The following is a 27777-nucleotide window of genomic DNA, read 5'->3' on the forward strand; positions in this document are numbered from 1 at the left end:
CCCAAGGCATAGTAGCTCTGGAGAGGCAATTAAGAGAAACAAGAAAGCAGTATGCCGGACACCCCTCGCAAAACACCTATGAGCTCCTTACATCTACGAGGGTGGCATTAAACAGCTTACTCCAGGAACGAACGGCACGCTCAATGCTGTTTAGAAAATATAGATTGTTTAAATATGGAGATAAGGCAGGGGGGATGCTCGCAAGACTAGTTAAAGGCACGCGAAAGACCCACTACATCGCAGCGGTACGTGGACAAAGGGGAGAGATCATCACTAAACCAGATGAGATAGCCCAAATCTTCCAACAGCATTTTGCTACTTTATATAAGGGGGAGAAAGAGACGGGAGGCATTCAAGAAGCCATCAGAACATATCTAGATAACGCTAACATGGGGAAAATATCTCCAGAACACCTCGATCAACTTAATAAACCGATTGGAGCAAAAGAGCTCCAGAAGGCTATAGGTGCACTAAAAACGCACTCAGCACCAGGGCCCGACGGACTATCTAGTGAATTCTATAAGATGCTTAAACAAAAAATACTGGGGCCCCTGACGGAATATCTTAACGAAGTGGTGGATAATGGGCGATTCCCCTTGCATGCTAATACGGCCCTGATAAGCTTAATTCCAAAAAAAGGGAGAGATTCACTACAACCCAGCTCATACAGACCAATCTCCCTGATCAATGTGGAAGCCAAACTATTGTCAAGGATATTAGCAGACAGGCTGGCACCTTTTCTTCCACAATTGGTTAAAGAAGACCAGGCTGGATTCGTCAGGGGGCGCCAATCAGTCCTGAATGTGCGTAAATTTATATTAGCCACACTAGTAGCTCCCAACACACATTCTCAAACATTGGCGGTGAGCCTTGACGCAGAACGGGCATTCGACCGGGTGTTATGGCCCTTTCTGTTTGAAACATTAAAATGGATAGGCATCACGGGATGGCTACTACAGGCCGTCACAACACTATACACTGACCCCCGGGCCATGCTATTAGTTAATGGAATTCGAACAGAGGGATTTGACATCGAGAAAGGAACACGTCAAGGTTGCCCGCTGTCCCCGTTACTTTTCCTGCTGACCCTAGAACCTTTGCTGAACAAGATCCGGCTACATGAGGACATACAGGGGGTCAAAATAGGACAGTATGAGATAAAGGTGCTAGCATACGCTGATGACCTGCTGTTGCTGTTGAGCACTCCCCGAACATCGTTAAAACACCTCCTAGACACTGTACACAGCTATGGCAGGCTCTCGGGCTTTCAGCTGAACCTGACAAAATCTCTGGCACTGCCCCTAGATCAGGGACTGAGGCATGAATGGGGAGAAGCGTTCCCTCTGCAATGGGCAGAAGATCAGATTAAGTATCTGGGGGTAATAGTTCCTGCTGACTTGGGGCTCCTATACGATAGGAACGTGCTTCCAGTCCTACAAGAGACCAGACGCATGTTAAACCTATGGAACACATGCCCACTTTCCTTATCAGGACGCATAGGATTAGTTAACATGATGATAGCCCCTAAATGGTTATACCTCTTTCAGATGCTCCCATTATATTTAAAACAGAGAGAGGAAAAGGCCCTTAATAAATTGATTCAGACATTTTTGTGGAGGGGGCGGAAGCCTCGGCTCCCGTTGAGCGTTATTCAGAAGCCGAGACTGCATGGGGGGATGGGCCTACTCAACATAAGATACTTGACCATAGCATGCTCGATGAGACACATTAGAGATTGGCTAACAGGACATGGAGAGTTTTCAAACACACAAATAGAACAGGCCCTCTCACCCACAACACATTTAGGGTGGTGGCTACATGCATCGGGCAGCAGCAGAGTTAAACCCAACTTAAGAAACAATCCATTCGTCCAATCAGCAAGGGCGGCGTGGAGATGGCTGTGCAGGAGACACTGGTTCGAGTGGTCTGCGACCCCCTTTTTGCCTCTGCTTCATAACCCAGATTTTACAGAGGGCACAACCTCAGCGATGTTTGCTAGATGGAGGAAAAAGGGAATTCAGTACCTGTATCAGCTGTTGACAGAGGAGGGCAGAGCGCGACCATTCCCGGAATTGCAAACAGAATTCAACTTACCAGAGACTGATCAGTTTGCGCATTTGCAGATACAACACTACTTATCTGAATTGGGCTGGACCAATTTAAGCGAGGATGTACAGGACACTTTAAATACAGCATTGACACTGGGGGCCCAAAACAAAGTGCCCCTGCGATTCCATCACAGATATCTACAGGACTCCACGGAGGACATTGACTATAGAGGAAGAGCACAGAAATGGGCAATGGATCTGAATGCGGAGGTGTCGGAGGAGGTACTGCAGAACTTTTTACACTTGGCATTACGCACCTCAATATATGCCAGACATTGGGAGATACAATACAAATTTGCACTACGACTTTATATCCCACCAGCTAGGGCGTTCAAGGCAGGATATGGTGGCACAGGTGCATGCCCTCATTGTGCCCAGGCATTGGTGGGACTAGGACATATGTTCTGGTCTTGCCCTCGGGTTGTGCGTTTTTGGTCCCAGCTGTTAGCGGCCGTCAAACAGTACTGGAGATGCAACACAATACAGAGGCAGCCTTTATTGCTCTTTGGAAAATACTGCTACACGGGACATGCTCCACCAGGACTTAACTCCTTTCTGCACAGGGCAGTGCTGATCGGCAAGAAGATAATTCTGCTCAATTGGAGAACGAACGAGGAGCCCACGCTGGGAGCTTGGAGGACAAATATGATTGAACTGTTAAAACTAGAACGATGTGGAATTACAGACATTTCCTCTGTGGAGGGCAAAAAGCTGGAAACCACCTGGGCGAAATTTTGGAATACCCTACAACCCAATGCAAAAAGTAAAATTCTAAACTGAGAGACTGTGTGGATGCAAATGAGAGACCCTGAATACCTGTGGACTGATAGTAGATCACTGAGAAACTGGGGGGGGGGGGGGGGGGGGGGGAGGGAGGGAAGGTGGGGGGGAGATGGAAAGAGATAGAAGAACTGTTAGACAGACACTTTGGAGTGCATCATTGTAATAGTGTTGGTTCAGATGTTAATCCTGCAAAGATCATTGCACACCTGTACACTGTTTATTGAAATTTGCAATAAAAATGATTGAAACATAAAGGTAAGTGGATAACAGGTCACAATGTAGAACAGCAAGGGAAAATGGGAAAGATGGACCCAGCGAAACTGTGGGACCTGAGCAGCAGGATGTGATGTTTTATGAAGGCATTTATTTATTTATTTATTTATTGCATTTGTATCCCACATTTTCCCACCTATTTGCAGGCTCAATGTGGCTTGCATAGTCTTGTTAACATTGTCATTCCAGGATATCAGCTACAGTTAGTATTGTGCAGAGATTAAGTAAGGGAAGAGGGAAGAAGGAAGGGAGTGATTAGGGTAGTTATAGAAGGTGGGCTTTCATAACTGAGTGGGTTGGTGAGGTGGATTAGTGATGTTATCGGTTCTTATTGTAGGCTTTGTTGAAGAAATATGTCTTCAGAGATTTGCGGAAGATAGTTGTTTCGTCAATTGTTTTCAGGTCTGTAGGTAGTGTATTCCATAACTGCGTGCTCATGTAAGAGAAGGTAGTGGCATGCATCAGCTTGTATTTTAGTCCTTTACAGCTGGGGAAGTGCAGGTTGAGAAATTTGCGGGGTGATCTTGTGGCGTTTCTGGGAGGTAGGTCCACGAGGTTTAGCATGTAGATTGGGGCGACTGCGTGAATGATTTTGTGTACAATTGTGCAGATCTTGAACGCAATGCGTTCCTTAAGTGGGAGCCAGTGAAGTTTCTCTCTTAAGGGTTTGCACTTTCATATTTATTTTTTCCAAATATGAGTCTGGCGGCAGTATTTTGGGCAGTTTGGAGTTTTTTGATGGTCTGTTCTTTACAGCCAGCATACAGTGCGTTGCAGTAGTCCAGATGACTTATTACCATTGACTGTACCAGGGTACGGAAGATGTATCTCGGGAAAAACGGTTTTACTCTTTTGAGTTTCCACATGGAGTAGAACATCTTTTTCGTCATGTTTTTCACGTGGGCATCAAGAGTGAGGTTTCGATCAATGGTGACTCCAAGAATTTTCAAGTTTTGTGAGACAGGAAGAGAACAGTATGGTGTGATTATGGTGGAGAAATGTTTTGTGTTATATTGTGAGGTGAGTACAAGACATTGTGTTTTTTCTGCGTTAAGTTTTAGTTGGAATGCATCTGCCCATGTGTGCATTGTTTGGAGGCTTTGGTTGATCTCGTTGGTGATTTCATTTAGATCATGTTTGAACAGGATGTAAATTGTGATGTCATCTGCATATATGTAGGGGTTGAGGTTTTGATTGGCTAGAAGTTTGGCTAAAGGTATCATCATTAGGTTGAATAAGGTTGGTGAGAGGGGGGATCCCTGGGGGACTCCACATTCAGGTATCCATGGGGGCGATCTGTCCGTGTTTGTTTGATACTTGTTTGTTACTTGGTATGATCTTGTAGTCAGGAATCCTTTGAACCATTTGAGAACTGTGCCTCCTACTCCGAAGTATTCTAGAATATGTAATAGTATTTCATGATTAACCATGTCAAAGGCACTGGACATGTCGAATTGTAGGAGGAGTATGTTGTTACCAGTTGCAATTGCTTGTTTGAATGCTGTCACTGGAAAAAGAGGCTACTCCATGGGAATCCCAGCTCCCCAGTGGGAGTGCGGGAGATGAACTGCAAAAGCGGGAGTCTTCTGCTGAAAGTGGGAAACTTGGGAGGTCTGTAACTTTAGACACAAGCACTTACGGTAGCTCTGTGGCAGGTATAATTGCTCGCACCTAATGCGCAGTTAACTGACAGTATTCTAAAGGTTAGTGCGTATGTGCTTGGCATGCCCCTCCAACATCCATGCCTCCTCTTGTACACTAGAAAGCATAGGCACAAACATTATGGACTACCACCCAAGAGCAGTTACCTGTATAACTGCAAATTTGATTTTAAGATTTGCTCCTTAGTTCATAGGATTATGTTTGGGACAGCACCATCATATATGTCACAACTGATCAATATTTATTTATTTATTTATTTATTCATTTTATATACCATTTCTTATTGCTATTGCAAAGCAGAACAGTTTACATTAAAAAAGAAATACTTCTCATACAAACAAAAAAATAAGAACGCCAATCATTGATAGAAAAGCACAGCAACCCAAAAAGACAAAGAAATACATATCTAATGAAATCTACTACTCCAAAAAACAAAACAAAACACACAATTACCTACCATAAATATAATTTAACCTCCACTTCTACACCTTCCCTGCTATCATAAGTTCTGTTCAATACAGTTTGTAAAAAGAAAAGTTTTCAGAAGTTTTCGAAAATGAATGTAGGAATCCTCTAATCTAATCTCTTTTGGAAGTCCGTCCCAGAGAGAGGGAGACAGAAAAAAGAACGCCGATGCACGCGTAGATTCCCATCGAGCCTTAGCAGGCGGAGGAATGACTAGCCTATTATCTGTTAGCGATCTAAGAGTCCGCATAGGAGAATAGGGACTAGTCAGATTAGATAGGTAATATCCTGTTCAATGGACCAACTCATTCTGAATTTTCCCTCTGCAAAAAACATAAAATATAAATGAATTATTTCCACGGTTTTTCCTTACCTAGCTGCAAAGCTCTGGAATGTATTACCATTGCCTATCAGATCTGATTTTAGTGAGAGAATTATAATATTCTCAGAAATGGCTTGGTTGCGAATCTGCAATGAGCCACAGACTTGGCAATTCTGGTATAAAAACACTGTTATTGTATTGTATGAAAAACTTTCTGATAATAAATGCTTTGCATATTTAAATACATAAACTCCCCCCCCCCCATCAACATATTTTTCTTTAACGGTATTTTCAGTTCATCCATTTACAAATAAAGAGATTTATAAAACTAAGAATATGATTATAAGGTTATAAATTAGCTGCCTGTGCTAATTTCTGGTTCCAGCACTTTCTTTTGATTAATTAATAATGAATATATTTATTTCATATCTTGCATTGATTTATTCAAGGCTTTTCCACTGCACAAAAGCTAAACAATTAACTTTGTTGTCAACACGAAACACAATAAATTGTGCTCATTACTCTGGCTTAAGATCTGATTTACGAATAATTGTTCATAATGATTTAAATTAAATGTAAAATAGATTTTCAGATTGTATTTGGGTAAATTGGTATAAGACAGAATTAATGCCATGTAAAAGGCTACTTAATTGTTAAGTAATGGTATTTAAAGCAAGTGGATAAGGGGCTTGGTGGTTGGATAAGGCACAAAAAGGTGCCCTGACTACTAGAGGGAATCAGGGATGACGCCCCCCACCATTCTCCCATTGGTCACTGACCCCCTCCCATCCCCCAAAGATGTGAATAAAAGCAGTACATACCAGCTGCTATGATGACAGCTTCAGGTGTTATAGCCATTTCTATTAGAGCAGGAAGCAGGTTGCTAGAGTAGTAATACTGGTCAGCGCAGTGCACGTAGAGAGGAGGACTCAGGCCCATATCCCACTCTACCCGTTACACTTTTGGTGGAAAGTTAGAGACCTCCCACACTCACCAGAAACCTACTGTGCCCTCATATAGGCGACCTCTTCACCCATTAGGGCTATTGTAGTGGTATACAGTTGGGTACAGTAGGTTTTAGGTGGATATTGCAGGGCTCACCATACAGTACGAGGTAACAGTACCTGGGACAGTGGTGTGCTGGAGCCAGCTCACACCGGCTTGCAAGAGCCGGTTGTTAGATGTTTTGAAAATCTGCAAGCCGGTTGTTGCGCCAGATCAGCTGCCCTTACAATCTCCACATTCTCTGACCATACTGAAAGTGACTGCTGTAAGTTTCAGTGGTAGTCTTGTGAGATTGCTGCGGGAACTCGCGGCAGTCTCGCGAGATTGCCATGGAACTCACGGCAGCCATTTTCTGTATGGAGAGTGTGTGGAGACGTCAACACCAACAGTAGGTAAACACTCCACTGCAATCTAATTGTTCTAGGAATACATACTGTTTTATGAATTCCTAGACCCCTGACGCAGGCCGATAGGGTCGAACATGACTCGGTCGGGTCGCTTCTTTACTGATTTGAATAAAGAATTTACTGCGGACACCTCTGAGAGAGGTCTTTTTTGCTCCATCTTGCTTGGAGTGTGTGGAGACTGAATGGGCAAGGACTGTAGGAGGATCACTGCTGCCCCAGCTGACCACTGGACCAGCAGGGCTTGACATTATTTTATTCAATGGTGCACGCCAATTGGGATCACTAATTCAAAAAGTGAAAAATCAGCCATTTTACCACTGCGGTAAAAATGGCCTTGGCACATGGGAAAGACCCGTGTAAGGGTGCGCTAAGGCCACTTTTTACCACAGCTTAGTAAATGGGTCACGTGGAGGGGCATAATCGAAAGGGGCGCCCAAGCTTTCCTGAGGACGACCTCACAGGACGTTCTGGCGAAGGGGCGGGGAAACCCGTATTATCGAAACAAGATGGGTATCTATCTTTCCTTTCGATAATACGGTTGGGGATGCCCAAAACGCGAAATTTAGGTCGACCTTAGAGATGGTTGTCCCTAGAGATGGTCATCCCCGATTTTTGGATCTAATGGAAACCAAGGACGCCCATCTCAGAAACGACCAAATACAAGCCCTTTGGTCGTGGGAGGAGCCAGCATTTGTAGTGCACTAGTCCCCCTGACATGCCAGGACACCAACCGAGCACCCTAGGGGGCACTGCAGTGGACTTCAGAAATTTCTCCCAGGTGCATAGCTCCCTTACCTTGGGTGCAGAGCTCCCCAACCCCCCCAAACCCACTCCCCACAACTGAACACCATTACCATAGCCCTTATGGGTGAAGGGGGGCACCTATGTGTGGGTACAGTGGGTTTCTGGTGGGTTTTGAAGGGCTCACATTTACCACCACAAGTGTAACAGGTAGGGGGGGATGGGCCTGGGTCCGCCTGCCTGAAGTGTACTGCACCACACTAAAACTGCTCCAGGGATCTGCATACTGCTGTCAGGGAGCTGGTTATGACATTTGAGGCTGGCATTGAGGCTGGAAAAAATATTTAAAAAATTTTTTTGAGGGTGGGAGGGGGTTAGTGACCACTGGGGGAGTAAGGGAGGTCATCCCCTATTCCCTCCAGTGGTCATCTGGCCATTTAGGGCATATTTTTGTGGCTTGGTCGTAAGAAAAAAAAGGACCAGGTAAAGTCATCCAAGTGTTCGTCAGGGACGCCCTTCTTTTTTCCATTATCGGTCGAGGATGCCTATGTGTTAGGCATGCCCCAGTCGCGCCTTCACTACTCCTCCGACACGCCCCCGTGAACTTTGGTCATCCCCACAACAGAAAGCAGACCCTGTGAGAAGGACGCCCATCTTGTGATTTGTGTCGAAAGATGGGCGCCCTTCTCTTTCGAAAATAAGCCTGTTAGTGTGCTAATGCATGGGGGGCGTTAATGTGGGTGGAGCATGGGCTTATCACGGACTTCTTGCCTAACAAGGTGTGCCCACTTACACCTGCCCATGGAGCTGTCATAGGTGGTTGCGCCTATATTTTGGTGTCCCAAGGCCACCTTTATTTTTTAACAGCTTAGGCACATCTAAGCACCATTATGGTACAGCTTTTCTCATGGCACCTAATTTATGGTGCCAATTTATAGAAATGGCACCAAAGCTTACAAAATGACAGACAAGACAAACCAACAATCACCTTCACACCCCCCTTCTCTCACAGAGACGACAGCAGACAATAGGAGGGAAAACACAGGAAGTAAATACGCAATATACAAGACAGTGCAACCATTACTTGATAAAGTTCTACAAATCTCTCCTGTCCTGACATCTAAACCAGTCCTCTACACCCAAGTCCATCACATAAAAGGAAAGAATTAGAAGGGTAAGCAAGCCAATTTATATTTCAGCAAGGTTGAAGCTGAGTGTGCTGTGTCCATCTTAAAGCACATAGATGTACTAACCAGTTAACATGTAATTGCATTAATATCCTTATGGTAAGCTGCAAATGCACATGTGTTAATTGCTAACATGCATGTCTTAGCAATGTCATGCATGCACTTGACTTGTCCACCTATTTACTAAGCTGCATGGCAATTCCGACGCAGCCTATTCAAAGTGAATGGGCTGTGTTGGCATTAGTGCATCGTAGCCGCTAGCGCAACTTAGTAAACAGGGGGGTTGGTATGTACTCACCCATTCTGCATGTCATTAGCTAGCTAGCACATACTGCAACAGGACATGTTTATCCACTCCTACCCTAGTTGAGATAATATTTAACCATATTTCCGTCCTTATGTGCAACTTTCTTTAAATCAGTCACCCTACTTTCTAACTCTTCCAACTGTCTTACTATCTATACGTTCCATCTTTGCTTTACCCTTCACTATCAATTAAAATGTTCAATTGAGTTGACATTGGAAGTAGTATACTATAAGCCATACTTTCTATTATTTGAATATTATTACTTCTGTAATTGCCTATTGCTCATGTTTGACCTATTCTTACTGTACACGGCGCCTTGAGTGAATTCCTTCAAAAAGGCAGTAAATAAATCCTAATCAATAAATATATACTGTGTAAGATTTGGCTGGTTAATGCACATTAAAACTTTGCATGAATGGGGTAATTTTAAAGCACAGCAAATAGACCTTGTGTATTATCTCTTACTGTGGGATGACTAGGCAGTCCATATTTCTTCATTTACCTCTGCTGATAGCATCTTTTCTGGGGTTAGGATTAGTTTGTTGAAAGGGAACTTTTCCCCTATTCAGAGAGCAGCTAACGGGGCTGTTGTATGCATCCTAGGTTGTGAAAAACTAACAAATCCTTAAATCTGGGGAATCCACTATAGTTGTTATCACATAGAACCCATGAGGGGCGATAAGCCTTTGAAACACGTGGTGATTCATATATTGTGTGATATACTCGTTACTGCCCTTTAGCACAGCTAAATATTTTCAACGTGTTAGACTTCAGTGAAGAAGTCATATTTCCCCCAGGGCCGTGAATGGATAGCTTGTATGTAATCACAGAAATATCTGATTTATTTGGAGAACTTGTTTTGTGTCACCCTCTTCAAATGCTCGATTGTTATGCTTTAGGCTGAGCTAATTCTGCGTCCAGCTGGGTCATGATGTTTTGCAACTACATCTGTGAGCCCCTGGCAAGAAATGTGATTACTAAAAGAATATCATGTAGATCGGAAGACAGCTGTGCTGCCTCTGAACTTTTTCTCATTTTATTTTCCATTTTCAAATACCATTTTTATTTAAAGCAGCAGGCAACACTAACTGCACGCTCCAAATATTAATTTTTGGTTTTTTTTTCTTTACTCTGTTGCTTAGGGTTCAATATTCAGTCCATGAAGGTCAGCGTTTTGCCGAGCACCACTGGCTTTCTTGCCAGATATTCCATGATGAGCCATGTCCGGGCACTGGCATTGAATATCCGAGTATACGCAGCCAGATAAAACCTAGCTGGTTAAGTAGATGACGGCAGAAAAAGACCTGCAAGGTCCATCCAGTCTGCCCAACAAGACAACTCGTGTGTGCTACTTTTTGTGTATACCCTACTTTGATTTGTACCTGTGCTCTTCAGGGCACAGACCGTATAAGTCTGCCCAGCACTATCCCCGCCTCCCAACCACCTGTCCCTCCTCCCAACCACCGGCTCTGGCACAGACCGTATAAGTCTGCCCAGCACTATCCACACCTCCCAACCACCAGCCCTGCCTTCCAACCACCGGCTCTGGCACAGACTGTATGTCTGCCCAGCACTATCCCTGCCTCCCAACCTCCAGTCCCGCCTCCCACCACTGGCTCTGGCACAGACCGTATAAGTCTGCCCTGCACTATCCCCGCCTCCCAACCTCCAGCCCCGCCTCCCACTACCGTCTCTGCTATCCAATCTCGGTTAAGCTCCTGAGGATCCATTCCTTCTGAACAGGATTCCTTTATGTTTATCCCACGCATATTTGAATTCCGTTACCGTTTTCATCTCCACCACCTCCCGCGGGAGGGCATTCCAAGCATCCACCATTCTCTCCGTGAAGAAATACTTCCTGACATTTTTCTTGAGTCTGCCCCCCTTCAATCTCATTTCATGTCCATATAAAGATAGAACTGTGTTTTATGGGGTCCTATTTATGCGGTTATCCTAACCAGCTAAGTGCTGACTCATCTGCTCCCCGGATCACCCACAAAGTAGCCGGTTTGGGCTTATGTACTAACTTGGCATTTTCAGTGGCACTATCCTATTAAGTATCATTGACCAGTGTTGTTCAAAGTGCTAGGTCAAAGTACTTAAAAAAAGTAAAAATAAATGTATATTTTAATACTTAAGTAGAAGCACAATGAAGAGGACAGTAAAAAATTTACTTAAATGAAAGTAAAAAAGTTATTGCTTTACGCAATACTTTTTGAGTAAAAAGTAAAGCACCACAACTATAATGAATGTAGTTATATTGTTAACATTTTTAACCCAACAACGTTATTGCTCTACAATTTAATCCACTTGGCTTTTAGTAAAACTACATTTTTGAAAATGACTTTCACTCATGTGAGCGCACTTGTGAGTGATTAATCCATCACAGCTAAAAAGGTTCAACAACCGCACTAGCAGAAAGTGGATTGTACAGTCTGATAAAAGGTTCCTTCAAATCAGGCCGGGCTGCAATAGTACTGATGTCTTCTGGTCTGCAGGATGTGATCGAGGGAATCTCTGAAACACTTAACGTCTGTAGAGCAAGGAATACTTTATCATCATTATTGTCGTCATCACCTGCATTAGAAGTAGTGCTGCCTAACTCATCACTTGCATCGTCATCTTTATCACTGTCAGGTTGTCCAATTACAGAGAAGACTTTCACAAAGTTGGAATCATTGTCTGTTGTTATTGTTCTAGCATTGTTTGATGGCAAACTCTGTTTGAATAACTTTGAGAACTGATGCAAGAATATCAAATGTGTGGAAACCTTCAGTCTTAAGGCCAGACCAGCAAACTTCCTCTCTAAAAACTCTTATCAATCAAGTGGACAGTCACCCCAATGTAAAATTGCCGATGGAATGATGAGCAGTCTGTTGTGGTAGAGACATATGTCTGTTTACCAAGAATTGCAACCGGCTTCATCTCCGCTTTTAAAGTTACCCCAACTCCTCACTGCTCTGTTTGGCCCAGTTCAACAAACGCAGACAACTCTACTTTTCTTATAGGCTGTGTTCACTGAACACAAAATTTAAGAGGAGATGATCCACTGTTTGTGTGGCGAGGTTTGCAATAGTAATTTCCTGTTCTGGGTTTTGCTGTTTCATTTGGTTTACTGAGGAATCCTCATTTACATCTCACTTCTGGTTTTACTTTTTACTTTCAACTGCAAGCATCAGATGTAAATGAGTAAAAGTAGTAAAAATTGGTGAAATTATCACTTTGGTAAAAGTAAAAGTAAATGTTATCCTGTACTTCTTTACAAGTGAAAGTGGCAAAACTTTTACTTAAGTACACTAACTAGTTACATTTAAAACACTCTCAATGACAATATCCGGTGAGCCCCAGACACACAATTTAAATGGCCAGAAGCCATTTCTGGTTGTTTAAATTACTTTCAATATTGGTTCCTTAGACTTTAAGACTTGCTTCTAGATCCCATCAAATTATTGCCCTGTTATATATTTCTATTAACTAATACTCAGAGCTGAAGAAGATGCTTCTACACCAAGTAATATATAAATTCTGTAATCCCCTTCCTAGTTAGTAGTTTATAACAGCTGACATCAATCTATCAATAAGTAAAACTGAACCAGGGAGGATTTATGAAGGTTGAAGAAGCCTCAACGGTGCACCCCTTTTTTTTTATATATATACTTGTGGCTCAGCCTACATCAACTGGGGGCATTCACTTTCATCACAAGCTCAGTCCCTCCTTCTCCTTCTGATTTTGAATTTTATGTTGTACGGGTTTTCACATTCAATTTTTTCTTTTTATCCTTTTAACTTTATCCCGTACTTAACTTATCTAGGTTAGCTGTTCACTGCAATCCAGAAAGCCACGGCTGACTACGGCCACAGTTTCGATCCTTCTTCAGGGTCCGTGGCACATCATTATCACTGCTCTAGCGACCTGAATTCCGTTGCTGCACAAGGTTATCTATCAAATAAGTTCCGTTGCTGCAACCTTGTGCAGCAACGGAATTCAGGTCGCTAGAGCAGTGATAATGATGTGCCACGGACCCTGAAGAAGGATCGAAACTGTGGCCGTAGTCAGCCGTGGCTTTCTGGATTGCAGTGAACAGCTAACCTAGATAAGTTAAGTACGGGATAAAGTTAAAAGGATAAAAAGAAAAAAAGAAAAAATTGAACGTGAAAACCTGTACAACATAAAATTCAAAATCAGAAGGAGGGACTGAGCTTGTGATGAAAGTGAATGCCCCCAGTTGATGTAGGCTAAGCCACAGGTATATATATCAAAAAAAGAGGTGCACCATTGAGGTTGCTTCAACCCTCATAAATACTCCCTGGTTCAGTTTACTTATTTGATAGATTGATGACAGCGGTTATAAACTACTAAACTAGGAAGAGGATTACAGAATTTATATATTACCTGTTATATATTTTATATGTCCTACTTTCATATTTTTCTTCAGTTATTCATGTTATAGTCAAGGTTAACATTTACCAACCTGGTGACTGTGCAAGGTTCTGATAGTGAACATTAAGGCAGCACCTCAGTAGCTCAGATTCATAATAGTTTATATCCAGTCCCTCCAATTGAGGGGGCTGAGGGTGACCCCAGAGATGAGTACACATGATACATTTGCCCCAGATTCTATATGTGGTGCACAAGTTTGGGTATGCTCCTGATATGCATTACTCTGTATTTCTTATTCCGGAAATGGCGATCGCCACTACGGTATTTGTAAGCCACATTCAGCCTGCAAAGAGGTGGGAAAATGTGGGATATAAATGCAAAAAAATAAATAAATAATATGCACATACAAATTAATTGAGTAACAAGCTCATAACCATCAATAATTGGGCGCTAACCAATTATTGAAGTTATTTGGCACCCATTGGAATTTGCGTGTGCCTAACTCCCATGGCACGTATCTCAAATGGGGCATGCCAGGGGCATTCCAAAAAGTTGCATGTATAGTTATAGAATACTGTGTCAATGCACCCAACTTGGGTGTCAGCATTTACACCAGGTTTCAGCAGGCATAAGCCTGGTGCTTAAAGTTTGGGTAGGGGAATCGGTACTAAGAGCAATTCTATAGACGGTGTACACCCTTTTTTAGAATTGAGCTTAGCACCGATTTTTTTTCCGGTGCCCACGTTTGAGCGAGATTTATAGAATCCAGCCCTTGGTGTCTGTGGCTAGGTCTTTACAGCAAAAGAAAGCACCAAGAGCCTTCAAAATAGGGACAGAATTCCTTTAATCTCACAACTTAGGGAACAAATTACACTGCAATTACCTTTCCAATTTTTCTTCAAGTGTAAAAAAAAAGTTTTAAATTTCAAATCTAAACCTGCATTATTTATAATCTGCTATTCAACAGAGCAGAGCAAAGTTACAAAAAATGCACATAATTTGAAAAAGTGTTATGATTACTCTCACAGAAAGATATGTGAATTGCACAATAGCAGTGTCCTGCTCCAACCTTTCTCTAGATTCAAGCAGGACTAAATATATTTAAGCATTGCTGGAAATAAATTCAATGGGGCCGATATTCAGACCATGGGAGTACGCCGGGCTGCCTCCCGTGGTTGACGGTGACCCAGGAAATTCAATTTTTTATTTTATTTTATTTCTTTATAAATTTTCATCTAATACAAAGATGTAACAACCTTTGATTGAATACACCAATTCTTAAGCAATATTCTCCAGAGAAAAAAACCCAATATAATAACAAAGTATTAGTTAACAGAGACAAGAAAAAATGATAAATCCAATACTATACCAAAGGAAGTTGGTCTAAGAAGCTTAATTTTAACAAAGAAAAAAAAAGCAGGAGATTACCCCTATCAAATTAAACAGCTTCACATCTGATTCTCCTCCTTATTACCTTGCATATTTAAAAAATTACGTAACTGATCTGGTTAAAAAAACCCCATATCTTTTGTCTTTGAAGAATCATAAGCATTTGCAAGGAAATCTCAATTGAAAACGAGCATTTTAACCCAATAGATTCTTGTTTCATTTCAAGAAACTTCTTCTTCCTCTGTTGAGTCCATTTGGAAATATCTGGGAAAATTGAAACTTTGCTCCCCATAAATTCAGGATGAATATTTTTAAAATAAAGCCTTAGTAAGGCCTCTTTTTTCTTGGAGAAATACAAATGAAACGATCAAGGTTGCTCTAGTTTTAATTTCCTCTTTAGATTGTTCCAGAAAGTCCGTAATATCCAGTGTTTCTGTTGAAATATCCTGTTGTATTGGAACTTTTTGTTGTACGTTAACATCTTGTTGCTTTGATTTTACTTCTAAATAATTTCTAATTTCTGATCTAAATATTTAAGGTTCTCTTTTAAGAATTTAAAAAACATATCTCTTGGAGTAACATATTGAGATTGTGGAAAATTTAATATACGAAGATTTAAATTTCTTGTCATGTTCTCTAGAGTTTCTATTTTCCGTTACAATACTAATCGATCTCCTGATATTTGGGCTAGCTGCTCTTGTATTTTAACCATGTCTGTTTCCAAAATAGTCTGTTTAGTTAAGACACCTTCAATCTTTTATTTTACATTTCTTACTTGAGTAGCATTATTTAATGACACAAACCTTATGCAAGGATTCAAGAACAGTCCAGATAGATTCCAGTGATATTTCCTGGGGTCTCACAAGTGGCTGAATCACCGAGGCACACAGGGAAATTTCCTCTTGCAAACCAACAGTTTGAATCCCTTTCACAGTTGCCTCCTCCGATGCCATTCCTGGAAGTCGCTGATCACCCTCCACAAACGACAGAGGAATATCCTCAGAGAAGATCTCAACTGCCGCTTCCACTGACGAGATCCGCTGCCCCTTCGAGTCGGTATCTGCACCAGTACTCGGTACTTTAATTCCGTCTGGTTGCGGTAGTGGAGGGGTAGCTGGTCCAAATGGGCTGAGCGACAAATCGCTCTCCTGAACGGGGCTCTTCCTTGCCCCCGTAGCGGAAACGCCCGTGCTCGGGGTCGAAACCAAAAATGTTGAGATTGAAGTCTGTCCCGATGAGGGGGCTATTAGCTTCTGGAGGGGGTTCCCTTGAGCTTTACCCTTCCTCTTCGGCATGCTCATTCCAAAGAAAAAGGTATATTTTTAGAGTATTGAAGAGAGCGTTCATCTCACACAACCTGCTTCGTTGCCATCTTGGATTTTCTCCCCTGAATTTCTGGTTTTTATTGGCCTCTATGCACATAGCTGGTTAAGCCGATATTCATTGGCTGCCCGGCTAAGTTATAGCGGCCAAGGATAGACCTCCTATTTATGCAGGTCTATTTGGCTGCTAAACTTAGCTGGTCAGCCAATGAATATTGGCACTAATTGGTTATGTCGAGCGACATAGCTGGTGACCAGGCTAACCATTAAGTGCTAATATTCAACCGAGATAGCCAGCTATCTGGTGCTGACTATTAGTGCTTAGCTGGCTTAAGGCTATTTAACTGGTCAGAAGCCAGTTAAATAGCCTGAGTATCTTGTGGAATAATTTTATGGGAACGCTAGTGCATCGAGAGAAAGGTATAAATGGAGTATCTACAGTGATTCCTCATACTGTATTCACTACCTTTGTTTAGGGGCGTAGTTAACTTGGGCTACCTTTTAGATATGTTATTTTACCATTAACTCATGCTATTTTAGCACAGGTCCCATTTTATGCAATGAGACATAGTTACTAATAACTGGGGTTAACAGTAAAATAATACATCTTAATGGTTGCCCACATTGATAACTTGCCGCCTCCTCCTCCCCCCCACAATTAAAGAAAAAGAAATGTCTCTACAAATTGAAATTACTTCTGTATGTAATAAAAGTGAGCCAAGTACAGGGCAATCAAGCCATTGTGACATCACTGATGAGGTTGACTTCTGAGGCATTGGTGGAATGAGGCATTATGACATCACAATATTGGCTCTGGTTACCAGAGACTGAAACACTTCACACTAAGGGGTGGGGGGGATTTATCAACGTGGACTACCACTAAGACACGTTATTTTACCACTAACTCATGTATTTTAACACAGGTTTCATTTTATATAATGAGACCTAGTTACTAATAACTGGGGTTAACAGTACAATAACACATCTTAATGGTAGCCCATGTTGATAACTTCATCCCTTAATCTTTCATATATACTTGCTTTTACAACATTTGCTATTTGGCAAATAAAAAGTTATTTTCTGCTAGAGTTTCCAAAGGACTTTAGATTTTCAGGACAAGCTAATCCAGTCCTGTTTCTACCCCACAGCATGCACAGACCTATCATCCTACTTTTACTAAGGAATCAATAGGGATACCAGAACTACAAATCCATACATCTGGGGAGTAAAAACAGGACTGTATCAACCTGTCATGAAGATCTGGAGCCAGTTAGAAATCCTGAAGACAACCTTCTGCAACAGACCAACACCATAAAATTAGTTATATATCTTATCTGTTGAATTTTAGGCAGATTTTCTGCAGTACTGTCTGTTTAGATACTGTTGAAAAACCACAGAAAATGATAAACAGATGATATATGGATTTAACTTTACACCTGTTATTTCTGCAGTATCACTTTCATGAATAAGTTAGACATGTTGAAGGGCAATTCTATAAAGGGAACCTATTTTTAGATACCAAGAAGGCGCCGACCTGGAGTATATTCTATACCTGTACTGCTTTTTTAAAGCAGAACAAGTATCAATGCTCAATGCCCCCACCTAGAGATACAAGCCTACAAAATACAGGATGAATCCCTGGAAGGCCAACTCTGCTGTGTCCTATTTTACCAACCTCCTGGGAGATGGCAAACAGTGCAATAAGACCTCTTGGATTTCATCTCCAACATGTGTGTGACCTACCCTAATGTGATGTTAAACGGTGATTTAAACCTGCACCTCGACGACCCAAGTGATGAGGATACCAAAGACTGCCATAACTTCTTACTATAATGGGACTTCCAATATCCACCCACTATAGCAAGGCTGTAGCCAGAAGGTTGCTAGGCTGTATAGAGAGAAGTGTGACCAGCAGAAGAAAAGAGGTGTTGATGCCCCTGTATAAGTCGTTGATGAGGCCCCACCTGGAGTATTGTGTTCAGTTCTGGAGGCTGTACCTTGCTAAGGATGTAAAAAAATGGAAGCGGTGCAAAGAAAAGCTACGAGAATGGTATGGGATTTGCGTTACAAGACGTATGAGGAGAGGCTTGCGGACCTGAACATGTATACCCTGGAGGAAAGGAGAAACAGGGGTGATATGATACAGACGTTTAAATATTTGAAAGGTATTAATCCGCAAATGAACCTTTTCCGGAGATGGGAGGGCGGTAGAATGAGAGGACATGATATGAGAGTGAAGGGGGGCAGACTCAAGAAAAATGTCAGGAAGTATTTTTTCACGAAGAGAGTGGTAGATACTTGGAATGCCCTCCCGCGGGAGGTGGTGGAGTTGAAAATGGTAACGGAATTCAAGCATGCATGGGATAAACACAAAGGAATCCTGTGCAGAAGGAATGGATCCTCAGAAGCTTAGCCGAGATTGGGAGGTGGGGCTGGTGTTTGGGTGGTGGGGCTAGTTCTGGGCAAGACTTCTACGGTCTGTGTCCTGAAAATGGCAGATACAAATCAAGGTAAGGTATACACAAGAAGTAGCACATATGAGTTTATCTTGTTGGGCAGACTAGATGGACCGTGCAGGTCTTTTTCTGCCATCATCTACTATGTATGTATAGCAACACATGTCAAAGTACATGCTCTGGATCTGATAGCCTGCAGATTCACAGAAGCACACCTCTTCAAATTAGAGTCATCACATGGGAAGAAGTATAGTGGTTTGACCACTACAGGCTAACCCTGACTCTCAAATGGAGAGAAATTTCGACACATACTGAGACACCAACCAAGACCTATGAAACACGTGGTAGAATCGACAGTGAACAATTCTGAACAAGAATGTATGATGACCAATGGCTGACACTGAAAGAAACCACCGACTTTGTGACACCCAAACCAGAAATGCAAAACTAAACAAAAGTGATATTGAAAACTACAGACCGTTAGCGCCCATACCCGTCATAGCCAAACTCATGGAAAGAATAGTTGCCAAGCAACTCATGAAATTTCTGTCCAAGGTCTCAACACTCCACAACTCCCAATCAGGCTTAAGACCACAATATAACATTGAAATGGTCTTAACTACACTCATTGCCAACTTTAGGAAAGAAGTTAATAGGAGAAAAAAGATCCTAATCCTACAATTTGACATATCTTCAGCATTCGACATGGTAGACCATCAAATCTTACTATGAATTCTGGATGAGATTGGGATAGGAGAAATAGTCCTCAAATGGTTCGAAAGCTTCCTGACCACCAGGTCATATCAAGTTAAAATGAAAAACATGATTTTAACATCACAAAAAGCCATCTGCGGAGTATCCACGGCTCTTCCATCTCACCTATACTGTTCAACGTCATGATGACACCATTGGCCAGACTGCTAGATAGATATGACCTAAACCCATTCATCTATGCCAATGATGTGATAATATACATACCCTTTGACAATGAATTGAATAACATAATGGATCACAATAGGATTAAATACCATGGAAGCATGGGCCTCAGCATTCAAGCTCAAACTGAATAGAGACAAAACAGAATTCCTAGTCATCACAGCCCCACATAACCACGTCACCTACTGCAACATCACCATAGACAGAACTACTTACCCCCTCTCAGACAACCTGAAGTTTCTGGGAGTTGTCATCGATCACTAACTCACTTTTGAACCCCAAGCCACAAATGTGATATTCAAGATGTTCCAAGCAATGTGGAAACTAAGGAGGATCAAGAGTTATTTCCCCAGAATGGTGTTCCACATGCTAGTACAATCAACAGTACTCTCGCACATAGACTACTGCAATAGATTATATGCCAGATCATAGGAGCCAACTTTTCAAAATTATTGGGGGTGCTAAGTCCAATGGAAACATTCCCTCCCTGGACACATACAAGGAATTTTTCCAATATTGGGGGTGCTCAAGCACCCACAGCACCCACAGAGTCGGCTCCAATGTGCCAGATGCAAAGATCAAGTCCTGAGAAGATGGCAAACAGTCTAGAACACAGCTGCATGACTAACTTTTGGGAAACCATACTGTGATAGAGCCAGTCCACTACTCAAGTCTCTACATTGGCTCCCAAACAAAGCATGAATATCTTTCAAACTATATACCACACTTTACCACATAACCTGCAGTGACACACCAGTACACATGACCAATCTGATCAATCTACCACCAAGAAACACAAAAAACTGGAGTTAGAAACTTCCTAACACTCCATTACCCTAAATGTCAAAAACTCATTTAGAAATCGGTATACACAGGGAGCGTTCCATATCAAAGCACCAAATGGTGGACGTTTTTACCCAAAACCATCAGATCACTGAGCACCTACATAAACTTCTGCAAGCAACTCAAGACCTTCCTGTTCCGAAAATTCTATCTTGAGAAGGACAAAGGCTAGTAACTACACAGTGCACCATAATGATCATACACACTGAACATACCTACCCATGGCCTAGATATGTCACCCTTCACCACTGCGCCCCAATCATCATCAGCCCATCGAGTCCAATCATTATTATCATCCTCGATGAAGTCTTCCTTTGTATACTTCATCTTTTCCTGTATGATTTTCTTTATAAAGTGTCACCTTATCTGTAATATCACCTAAAGGAACTTACATCTCTACAAACTTTCAACCATCTACTCATGGCACTGCCATCTCTGTGACCTTATAACCATCTACCATTGTAAGCCACATTGAACCAGAATTCTCTGGATAATGCGGGATACAAATGCCATTATAAATAAATAAATAAATAAATAAATAAATAAAAGAAAGCAGGCATCAGTGAGCTGGTGTAAATGCTTGTACCTGAATTGCTAAAAAAAATAAGTGTGCAAATGCCAATATTCCAGCTACATACTATTTGATAAGATGGCACCTGAATGCAATCGCATATAGTTTGAAGGTGGGTGGAGTCTGGGTGGATCAAATAGCATGTAGCTGGAATATTGGCATTTGCACACATATTATACACACTAGTAAAAAAAAGGCCCGTTTCTGTCAGAAATGAAACGGGCGCTAGCAAGGTTTTCCTCTGAGTGTATGTTTGAGAGAGAGTGTGTGTGAGAGATGGAGCGTGTGATAGACAGAGAGTGTGTCAGAGACAGTGTATGTGATAGACAGAGAGGGGCATAATGGAACAGAAACGCCTATCTCCATGGGCGTTTATCTCCGAGAACGGGTCCGTGAAGGGGCGGGGCGGATCGTATTTTTTAAAAGAAAAAGACGCCCATGTTTTATTCGTCAAGGTGTGAGCTGGGCGTTTTTGCTTTTCAGCGATAATGGAATATGAAATCGCCCAGCTCAAAAACGAATAAATCCAAGGCATTTGTTCGTGGGAGGGGCCAGGATTCATAGTGCACTGGTCCCCCTCACATGCCAGGACACCAACCGGGCACCCTAGGGGGCACTTTTACAAAAACCAAATAAAAGGTAAAAGAGCTCCCAGGTGCATAGCACCCTTCCCTTGGGTGTTGAGCCCCCCAAATCCCCCTCAAAACCCACTGCCCACAAGTCTACATCATTACTATAGCCCTAAGAGGTGAAGGGGGGCACCTACATGTGGGTACAGTGGGTTTTGAGGGGGGTTGGACGACTAGTAGCATTAAGCAGCACAATTGTAACAGGTAGGGGGGGGATGGGCCTGGGTCCACCTGCCTGACGTCCACTGCACCCCCTAACAACTGCTCCAGGGACCTGCATACTGCTGCTTGGGAGGAGGGTATGACATTTGAGGGTGAAAGTAAAAAGTTGTGAAACATCATTTGTTGTGGTGGGAGGGGGTTAGTGACCACTGGGGGAGTCAGGGGAGGTCATCCCCGACTCCCTCTGGGGGTCATCTGGTCATTTAGGGCACTTTTGGGGGCCTTATTCGTCAAAAAACAGGGTCCAGGAAAAGTGTCCTAAATTCTAGCTCAAAACTGTTCCATTATCGGCGAAGGGCGCCCATCTCTGTTCGCCCGATAACCATGCCCCAGTTCCGCCTTCGACACGCCTTTGATACGCCCCCGTCAACTTTGTCCGCATCCGCGACGGAGTGCAGTTGAAAGCGTCCAAAGTTCGGCTTTCGATTATACCGCTTTATTTGTTTTTGTGAGAAGAACGCCCATCTCCCGATTTAGGTCGGAACTTGGGCGTTATTCTCGTTCGATTATAAGCTGGAGAGTGAATGAGTGTGAGTGTGCGTGTGTGTGCCCTCACCCTCTTCTCCCTCCAGCCACCCTTGTCCAGCGACCCTCCTGTCCCCCTGCCCCCCCTGCAGCCACCCATGTCCACTGACCCTCCTCTCCCCCTGCCCCCACCCATGTCCACTGACCCTCCCCTCCCCTTGCCCCCCCTGCAGCCACTTATGTCCACCGACCCTCCCCTTGCCCCCCCTGCAGCCACACATGTCCACCGACCCTCCCCTTGCCCTCCCTGCAGCCACCCATGTCCAGCAACCCTCCTCTCCCCTGCCCCCTCCAGCCACGGGGGGCTTGGGTGATGCGCCGATGGGGATTGTTCTTTTTGCTCCCGTGCTTGTAGGTTTTTTTATGTGCTGCTCCCTGCCACTTGCTCCGAAGTGGCAGGGTGCGGCGCACTGACAGCTGATTCCCAGGCTTCGCATGTTTCCCTACTGCTCCCCTTGCTTTAGAATCAGCTGCGAGTGACGTCATCCTGGCTACAGAGCCTAGCTCAGCAACTCCAGGAGCCACGGACACAGGCAGTCCCACATTAGAACGTTGGTGGTGGTATTCTGCTCATTTGTGTATTTTCTTGGCATCCTCTTTATAGAATTGCCTCCTCAGTGCCAGGGATGGACTGATAGTGATCTAGGCCCCCAGGCAATAAGGATCATTGCCCCCCCCCAATCCTGCTGCCTCTTCCCCCTGCCTTTAAGCTGCCTGTGCCACTGACCTTTCCTTTTATCTGGCCACTGATGCAGGAACTTCCCTCTGATGCAGCCTGCCCTTGCTGAAGAAGAAAGTTATCTCAGAAATGGGGGCAGGCTGCTGCAGAGAGAAGTTCCGGCATCAGTGGCAGATGGCCATTGTAGCTATTGATGTCCCTGCCTGCATGGAGGAAAGGGAGGATTCGGAGACAGGTGCACGGGAGGGGGAGAGAGAGGGGGCATCCCGGGCACGGACCTGGGAGAGAGGGATGTCAGGCACATGGGAGGGAAGTACAGGGCCCCTCCACTGTCCTGGGCCATTGGGCACTGTAAGGTTGCCCATATGCTCAGTCTGCCCCTGTCAGTGGTTGATTATTGCCACGAAACAGGATAATCATTTTTTTTGTCAGCTCTTGAACGCCCCAGCCACACCCCCTTTTAAATCAGATAACTTTGGTCCTTATCTGTAATGACTTGTATTTTGATTTTTGAAAAAGCACAAGCAGGGATATGATCGATGTCTGTACAATCTTGGATAAAGGGTAATAGGGAACAGTTGTTTACCCTAAGAACATAAGAGTAGCCATACTGGGTCAGATCAATGGTCCATCTAGCCCAATACCCTGTTTCCAACAGTGGCCAAGCCAGGTCACAAGTACCTGGCAGAAACCCGAATCCTGGCAGCATTCCAAGCTACAAAATCTCAGGGCAAGAAGTTGCTTCCTCATGTCTGTCTCGATAGCACACCATGGACTTTTCCTCCAGGAACTTGTCCAAACCTTTTTCAAACCCAGAAATGCTAACCACTGTTACCACATCCTCTAGCAAAGCGTTCCAGAGCTTAACTATTAGTTGAGTGAAAAAATATTTCCTCCTATTTGTTTTAAAAGTATTTCCATGTAACTTCCTTGAGTGTCCCCTAGTCTTTGTAGTTTTGAAACGAGTACAAAATTGATTTACTTCTACTCATTCTACACCACTCAGGATTTTGTAGACCTCAATCATATCTTCCCTCATCTGTCTCTTTTCCAAGTTGAAGAGCCCTAACCTCTTTAGCCTTTTCTCATATGAGAGGAGTTCCGTCCCCTTGATCATTTTAGTTGCTCTTCTTTAAACCTTTTCTAATTCTGCTATATCTTTTTTGAGATATGGTGACCAGAACTGAATGCAATACTCAAGGTGCGGCCGCACCATGGAGCGATACAGAGGCATTATAGTATTTTCTGTCTTATTCACCATCCCTTCCCTAATAATTCCTAGCATCCTGTTTGCTTTTTTGGCCGCACATTGAGCAGAAGATTTCAGCATATTATCTATGACACCTAGATCTTTTTCTTGAGTGCTGGCCCCCAAAGTGGACACTAGCATCATTGTAAGCTCTTTGAGCATGGACTGTCCTTCTATGTTAAATTGTACAGCGCTGCGTAACCCTAGTAGCACTTTAGAAATGTTAAGTAGTAGTAGTAGTAAGTAGTAGGTAACTATGATTCGGTTTATTCTTTCCAATGTGTAGCACCTTGCATTCTCCACATTAAATTTCAACTGCCATTTGGATGCCCAGTCTTCCAATTTCCTAAGGTCTTCCTGCAATATTCCACAGTACACGTGTTATAACAACCTTGAATAGTTTTGTGTCAAATTTAATCACCTCACTCGTCGTTCCAATTTCCATATCATTTATAAATATGTTAAATAGCACCAGTCCCAGTACTGATCCCTGTGGCACTCCACTGTTCACCCTCCTCCATTGAGAGAAATGACCATTTAACCCTACCCTCTGTTTTCTGTAAAATAACCAATTCCTAAACCACACCAGTACCTTGCCTCTCATCCCATGACTCTAATTTTCTTAGCAGTCTTTCATGAGGAACTTTTATCAAAAGCTTTCTGAAAATCTAGATACACATTCAGGCTCATTTTCGAAAGCGAAGGGCACCCATCTTTCGACACAAATCAGGAGGTGGGCGTCTTTCTCACAGGGTCGCCCAAATCGGCATAATCAAAAGCCGATTTTGGGTGTCCTCAACTGCTTTCCGTCGCGGGGACAACCAAAGTTCACGGGGACGTGTCGGAAGCATAGTGAAGGGTGGGATTGGGGCATGCCTAACACATGGGCATCCTCGACCGAAAATGGAAAAAAGAAGGGTGTCCCTGATGAGCACTTGGGCGACTTTATTTGGTCCATTTTTTCTTATGACCAAGCCTCAAAATGGTGCCCGAACTGAACAGATGACCACCGGAGGGAATCGGGGATGACCTCCCCTTACTCCCCCAGTGGTCACTACCCCCCTCCCACCCTAAAAAAGCTTTTAAAATATTTTTTAGCTCCATCACAGCAGTATGCAGGTCCCTGGAGCAGTTTTAGTGGGTGCAGTGCACTTCAGACAGGCGGACCCAGGCCCATCCTCCCCTACCTGTTACACTTGTGGTGGTAAATGTGAGCCCTTCAAAACCCACCATAAACCCACTGTACCCACATGTAGGTGCCCCCTTCCCCCCCTAGGGCTATGGTAGTGGTGTACAGTTGTGGGGAGTGGGTTTTGGGGGGCTCAGCACACAAGGCACATGGGAGCAATTTCTAAAGTCCACTGCAGTGCCCCCTAGGGTGCCCGGTTGGTGTCCTGGCATGTGAGGAGGACCAGTGCACTACGAATGCTGGCTCCTCCCACGACCAAATGGCTTGGATTTGGTCGTTTCTGAGATGGGCGTCCTCGGTTTCCATTATCGCCGAAAATCGGGGACGACCATCTCTAAGGATGACCATCTCTAAGGTTGACCTAAATTTCACAATTTGGGCGTCCCTGACCGTATTATCTAAATGAAAGATGGACGCCCATCCTGTTTCGATAATACGGGTTTCCCCGCCCCTTCACGGGGGACGTCCTGCGAGGATGTCCTCAGGAAAACCTGGGCGCCCCTTTCGATTATGCCCCTCTATATCAACCAGCTCATCTATATCCACATATTTATTAACGTCTTCAAAGAAATGAAGCAAACTGGTGAGGCAAGACTTCACTTGGCTGAACCCATGCTGACTCTGTCCCATTAAACCATGTTTGTCCATGTGTTCCGTAATTTTATTCTTTGTACTAGTTTTCACTATTTTGCCCAGCACTGACGTCAGGCTTACTGGCCTGTAATTTCATGGATAACCTCGGAACCCTTTTAAAAAATCAGCGTCACATTGGCCACCCTCCAATCTTTAGGTACTATGGACAATTTTAATGACAGGTTACATATTACTAACAGCAGATCAGCAATTTCATGCTTGAATTCTTTCAGTACCCTTGGATGTATGCCATCTGGTCTAGATGATTTACTACTCTTTAATTTGTCAATTTGGCTCAGTACATCTTCCAGGTTCACCGAGATTTCTTTCCTTTCCTCCACATCATCACCCTTGAAAACCATTTCCAGTACAGGCAGATCTCTTACATCTTGTTCCATAAAGGCAGAAGCAAATAATTCATTCAGTTTCTGCGCTATGGCCTTGTCCTCCATGAGTGCCCCTTTTGCTCCTTCCTGATCTAACGGTCCAGTGGATTCCCTCGCAGGCTTTCTGCTTCTGAAAAAGTTGTTACTCTGATTTTTAGTCTGTGTGGCAACTTTCTCTTCATGTTCTCTTTTAGCCTTCTTTATTAATGCTTTGCATCTGACTTGCCAGTACTTATGTTGTGCCTTATTTTCTTCATTTGGGTCCTTTTTCCATTCTTTGAAGGACAATCTTTTGGCTGTAATAGCCTGTTTTACTTCACCTTTTAACCATGGTGGCTGTCGTTTTCTCTTCTTTCCACCTTTGCAAATACATGGAATGCATCTGATCTGGGCTTCAAAGATGGTATTTTTGAATAACGTCCATGCCTGATTTAGTGTCCAAACCTTAGCAGCCAATCCTTTTAGGTTCTTTTTAACCATGCTCCTCATTTTATTATAGTCGCCCTTTCAAAAATTAAATGCAGCTACAGTAGATTTCCTTTGTGGGTTCATCTCAGATAGTAGCTCAAACTTGGCCATATTATGATCACTGTTTCCCAGGGAACCAACACCGCACTATGCCGTGCATGCCACCAAAGACCAGATCCAAAATGGCTCCCCCTCTTGTCGGTTCCTGGACCAGTTGCTCCAAGAAGTAGTTGTTTATTACATCTAGAAATGTTATCTCCCTGACACTCCCTGATGTAACATTTATCCAGTCAATATTGGGGTAATTGAAATCACCCAGTATTGTAGTGTTGCCCAATTTGCCAGGTTTCCTAATCTCTGTAAATTTCTTCATCCATCTATTCATTCTGTTCCGGCTGATGGTAGTACAGCCCTACAAGCATACTCCTTCCCTTCACATATGAGATTTCTATCTATAATAACTCCACACTGCTATCTGTTTCATGTGGAATGTTTATTTTATTTAACTCAATTCTCTCTTTAACATATAGCACATCCCCCCCTCCAATTTGATCCTCTTTATCGTTGTGATACAATTTGTACCCTGTTAACGTGGAGGGGCATAATCGACCATGGGCAGCCATCTCTAGGGGCAACTAT

The 27777-nt window shown here is 43.2% G+C and overlaps 1 protein-coding gene across 6 annotated transcripts in view; it reads right to left on the reverse strand.

The window, feature by feature from the left end:
- IL15 (interleukin 15) overlaps window positions 1–27777 on the reverse strand; it is a 322051-nt gene that overhangs the window by 62739 nt on the left and 231535 nt on the right. The window contains exon 8 of one of the 6 annotated variants that reach the window (XM_030191694.1): window positions 5187–5614. The exons of the other annotated variants lie outside the window; for them this stretch is intronic. The gene's annotated coding sequence lies outside the window, so the exon portion shown is untranslated. Of the gene's footprint in view, window positions 1–5186; window positions 5615–27777 lie in introns of those variants that run through there. 6 annotated transcript variants of the gene reach the window in all.

Source organism: Microcaecilia unicolor, chromosome 2, assembly GCF_901765095.1.
Source record: "Microcaecilia unicolor chromosome 2, aMicUni1.1, whole genome shotgun sequence".
Taxonomy (NCBI): Eukaryota; Metazoa; Chordata; class Amphibia; order Gymnophiona; family Siphonopidae; genus Microcaecilia; species Microcaecilia unicolor.